This window comes from Oncorhynchus nerka, unplaced genomic scaffold (assembly GCF_034236695.1).
Source record: "Oncorhynchus nerka isolate Pitt River unplaced genomic scaffold, Oner_Uvic_2.0 unplaced_scaffold_832, whole genome shotgun sequence".
In the NCBI taxonomy this organism is placed as follows: Eukaryota; Metazoa; Chordata; class Actinopteri; order Salmoniformes; family Salmonidae; genus Oncorhynchus; species Oncorhynchus nerka.
In genome coordinates, this window is record NW_027040437.1 from 262,795 (window position 1) to 268,943 (window position 6,149).

The 6,149-nt window shown below is 44.7% G+C and overlaps 1 long non-coding RNA gene across 1 annotated transcript; it reads left to right on the forward strand.

Moving 5' to 3' along the window:
* Window positions 1-1,891: 1,891 nt before the first annotated feature.
* Window positions 1,892-3,070, forward strand: LOC135571049 (uncharacterized). The gene is made up of 2 exons (XR_010463631.1): window positions 1,892-2,065; window positions 2,243-3,070. It is a non-coding gene; the product is annotated as an uncharacterized LOC135571049 (long non-coding RNA).
* The last annotated feature ends 3,079 nt before the right edge of the window (window positions 3,071-6,149 follow it).

Below are 6,149 nucleotides of genomic sequence, written 5' to 3' on the forward strand. Positions count from 1 at the left end.
TGTAGCCTCTGTAACTTTCGCTCATTATTATTCATGATTCTTTTCATGATTTTTCTTAACATCATCAGGATTCATTCATTATTGTTTAGAAACATGTTATCTACTCTCTTAGACAGAAAAGTTACTCCTCATCATCCACCATTTTATTATTGGGCAAAACACAACCAAAAACACAACCAACACAAACTGCAAATGCAACCAACGAGTTTTTACGACAAAAACTACATTTTTGACTATTTTAATTCACTATGAGTGGTGTTCAGAATATAAGACTTCTTCAAATGGGGAGACTGGAAACATAAATTGTTTTCATTTTTAATAGTGAAACATATGTCTTAAAATCCCTCAAATTAAAGGTGACATTATAAACTGTCACCTCATATGAAACATTTGACCTCAAATCCAAAATGTTGGAGAATAGAGCCACATTTAAAATGTTAGCTTCACTGTAAAAATAGATATGGGACTGCTATACTCAATACAATCTACATCTGATTCCTCACTGTCTAAATAGATATGTGGTGTGGACTGTATACTCAATACAATCTAAATCTGATACCTCACTGTCTGTCTTTTGACTGATACTGATTTTTAAACTGGTCTGGTCAGTCTCTTACATATTTGTTAATATGCATCTTTCTACTTCTCCACAAGCAATACTTGGAAAAATGTGTCATTTCTAGGCCTCTGGTCTGAGGCTAAAACCAACGTTATTTGTGCACAGGTTACAGTGTAAGCAGAGAAAGCTAAGCGAAATATTTTAATACATCCTGTCTGTCATTGTATTTCTTCTGTGTTTCAGACTCACTGTCTGTAAACTCACAGACACATCCTGTGAAGTGTTTGCCTCAGTTCTCAGTTCAAAACCCCTCACACCCTGAGAGAGTTGGATCTGAGTAACAATGACCTGAAGAGGTTCAGGAGTGAAGCTGCTCTCTGCTGGACTGTGGAATCCCCACTGTAAAACTGGAGACTCTGAGGTCAGTATTCCTGTAGTTGGTCAACAAGTGATAACTGTTCACCAGATCCACATGTGTTTACCAGACACACACATAGTCCACACCATATGTGTTTGGACAGTGAAGCTTACAGTTTTAAATGTGGTGCTTTGCTAAATCTGATTCCTCACTGTCTAAATAGATATGGTGTGACTGTATACTCAATACAATCTACATCTGATTCCTCACTGTCTGTCTTCTGACTGATACTGCTTTTTAAACTGGTCTGGTCAGTCTACTATAATATTTGTACTATACATTTTTTATCTACAAGCAATACTTTGATAATTTGTCATTTCTAATAATGATACATTCATTTATGAATAGATATGGAAGGTTTCAGGACACTGATATATCTGAATATGTTGAAATAATATATACTGTCACTATTCTCACCACCAAAGAATATCAGTGTGGTTTTAATATGATTTGACTCTTTGCAGGCTGTCAGACTGTCTGGTCACAGAGGAAGGCTGTGCTTCTCTGGTCTCAGCTCTGAGGTCAAACCCCTCACACCTGAGAGAGCTGGACCTGAGATACAATCACCCAGAGACTCAGGAGTCAGACTGCTCTCTGCTGGACTGGAGGATCCACACTGCAGACTGAGAAAACTCAAGTATGTAGAGGGTTTATGTCAATGTTCATATCAGACATGTTGGACTTATCAGGCTGGTTAAGACAAACATTCTGACCACCACTTGGACGGAATTAGTAAAGTTACATGCTGACTGTTTGTGTGTGTGTAAGTGTGTGTGTGTGTGTGTGTGTGTCACTCAATGACTGTCTGTTCTTCTGCTTACCGCTACAGTGTGGAACATGGTGGAGAGAACAGAATGAAACCTGGGCTTAGAAAATGAGTGTTGACTGCTGTGAAGAATATGACTAAGAGAATAAGTCTTAATTCAAGTTAAGTCAAAGACCAACATCATTACTGACTTGGTCATATTAAATATCAGCTGTAGTTCTACAGAAGCAGAAATCAGGGACACCAAAGATTACAGAGTTGTTTTGAAAATGTGTGTGTGTGTGTTTGTGTTCATACAGGTGTGTGTAATTAATAGGAAAAGGTGTGTTTTATATTACCATACAGTATAACATATGATCATTCAACAAGTCTCAAGTTACCTTAACTTCTCGTTTTGAGACCTAGAAACATCTACATTAAATGAATTAGTGAAAAGTGAGTTAACATTCTAATGTGAATGATGATGATTTCTAATATTGTGTCTGGTTTCATCCATCAGATGTCTGTGATCTCACACTGGACCTAAACACAGTAAACAGAAACCTCTCTCTGTCTGAGGAGAACAGAAAGGTGACATGTAGGAGAGAGGAACAGCCGTATCCTGATCACCCAGAGAGATTTGAGGGCTGTAGACAGGTGCTGTGTAGAGAGGGTCTGACTGGGTGCTGTTACTGGGAGGTAGAGAGGAGTGGGAGAGGTGCTGTTATAGGAGTGACATATAAAGGAATCAGCAGGAGAGGAGATGACTGTTATCTTGGATACAATGACAAGTCCTGGAGTCTGTTCTGCTCTGACAACCGTTACATTGCCAGGCACAATGATAATCTCACTACCATAGACGTCCCCTCCTCCAGCTCCCACAGAGTAGGAGTGTATCTGGACTGGCCAGCCGGCACTCTGTCCTTCTATAGAGCCTCCTCTGACACACTGACCCACCTGATCACATTCACCTCCACATTCACTGAGCCCCTCTATCCAGGGTTTGGGGTTTGGGATTTTGGTGACTCAGTGTCCCTAAAATAATAACCTGACACACACACACACATTCACTCACTGGACACACACACACAGACAAACACACACACAGGACACACACACACTCTGGACACACACACTGGACAAACACACACTGGACAAATAAACACACACACACACACAGTGGTCACACACACACACACACACAGGACACACACACACTCTGGACACACACACACACTGGACACACACACACACTGGACACACACACACAGTGGACACACACACACACACCCCCACACACTGGACACACACACTCTGGACACACACACACACACTGGACACACACACACCGGACACACACAGTGGACACACACACACACACTGGACACAATACACACTGGACAAATACACACACACACACACACAGTGGACACGCACACACACACACAGGACACACACACACACAGGACACACACACACACACTGGGGACACACACTCTGGACACACACACACACTGGACAAACACACACTGGACAAATACACACACACACACACACTGGACAAATACACACACACACACACACACACTGACACACTGGACACACACACACTGGACACACACACTCTGGACACACACACACTGGACAAACACACACTGGACAAATACACACACACACAAACACACACAGGACACACACACACACACTCTGGGCACACACACTCTGGACACACACATCTGGACACACACACACTCTGGACACACACACACACTGGACACACACACACACTGGACACACACACACTGGACACACACACACACACACACACTGGACACACACACACACACACACACACACACACTGGACACACACACACACACACTGGACACACACACACACAGGACACACACACACACACAGGACACACACACACACACACAGGACACACACACTGGACACACACACTCAGGACACACACACACTCTGGGCACACACACTCTGGGCACACACACACCTGGGGCACACACACACTCTGGACACACACACACTCTGGCACACACATTCTGGACACAAACACATTCTGGACACACACACACCTGGACACACACACACACTGGACACACACACACACTGGACACACACCCATTCTGGACACACACACACCTGGACACACACACACACTGGACACACACACACACTGGACACACACACACTGGACAAACACACACTGGACAAATACACACACACACACAGTGGACACGCAAACACACACACAGGACACACACACACACACAGGACACACACACACACAGGACACACACAGGACACACACACACACACACACTGGACACACACACTGGACACATACACTCTGACACACACACACACCTGGGACACACTGGACACACACACAGACAGGACACACACACACACTCTGGACACACACACACTGGACACACACACACTGGACAAACACACACTGGACAAATACACACACACACACACACACACACACACACACTGGACAAATACACACACACGCACACACACACAAGCACACAGGACACACACACACACACTGGACACACACACTGGACACACACACACTGGACACACACACACTGGACAAACACACACTGGACAAATACACACACACACAAAACACACACTCTGGGCACACACACACTCTGGGTACACACACTCTGACACACACTGGACACACACACACTGGGTACACACACACTCTGGGCACACACACACTCTGGACACACACACACACACACTCTGACACACACACACACTCTGGACACACACACACTCTGACTGGACACACACACACACTGGACAAACACACACTGGACAAATACACACACACACACAAACACACACACTGGACACACACACACACACTGGACACACACACACACACAGGACACACACACACACACTGGACACACACACTCAGGACACACACACACCTTGGCACACACACACTCTGGGCACACACACACACTGGGCACACACACACTGGGCACACACACATTCTGGACAGTACACACATTCTGGACACACACACTCTGGACACACACACACACACTGGACACACACACACACTGGACACACACACACACTGGACACACACACACACTGGACACACACTCTGGACACACACACTGGACACACACACTGGACACACACACTCTGGACACACACACCTGGACACACACACCTGGACACACACACACTCTGGACACACACACACTCTGGACACACACACACCTCTGGACACACACACACACTGGACACACACACACACTGGACACACACACACATTCTGGACACACACACACTCTGGACACACACACACACACACACACTGGACACACACCTGGACACACACACTCTGGACACACACACACACACACACACACTGGACAAACACACACTGGACAAATACACACACACACAAAACACACACAGGACACACACTCACACACTGGACACAGGACACACACACAGGACACACACACACACTGGACACACACACACTCAGGACACACACACACTCTGGCACACACACTCTGGGCACACACACACTCAGGACACACACACACACTGGACACACACCCATTCTGGACACACACACACTCTGGACACACACACACACACACACTCTGGACACACACACACACACACACTCTGGACACACACACACACACACACTCTGGACACACACACACACACTCTGGACACACACACACATGCGTGTCTTTCTATAGTTGTGAGGACCTCTTACAACAACACTGTTAAAATACCAATGTGATCATGTGTTGTCTTTTATGTTGAAAAACTAATTATACAATTATATATAATTATATATGGACATACGCTCCATAGTTGGACAAGTATACAAGGATATATTGTACTTTTCATAATAAAACATACTTGAAACAAGAAAAGCTTGTTAATTGTGAAAACAGTTTGTTTATTGATTTTACGTTTCCTCTGTCAGGTTGATGTTAACCTGCGACTGGTTGAAACATGAAACAAATATGAAATGAAATACAAAACAATTAAATATGTGGAATAGAATTAAACAAATTGTACAATTAGTACAACAGAGTGTTGTGATGCAGGGTTACTATAGCAACAGAGTGGTGTGATGCAGGGTTACTATAGCAACAGAGTGTTGTAATGCAGGGTCACTATAGCAACAGAGTGTTGTGATGCAGGGTCACTATAGCAACAGAATTCTCTGCTCTCTCTTCTCTGCTCTCTTTCTGCTTGCTCTCTCTGCCCTCTCTCTCTCTGCTCTCTGCCCTCTCTCTCTCTGCTCTCTCTTTCTGCTCTCTCTCTCTGTTCTCTACTCTCTTCTGTTCTCTACTCTCTCTCTCCCTCTGCTCTCTCTCTGTTCTCTGCCTCTCCCT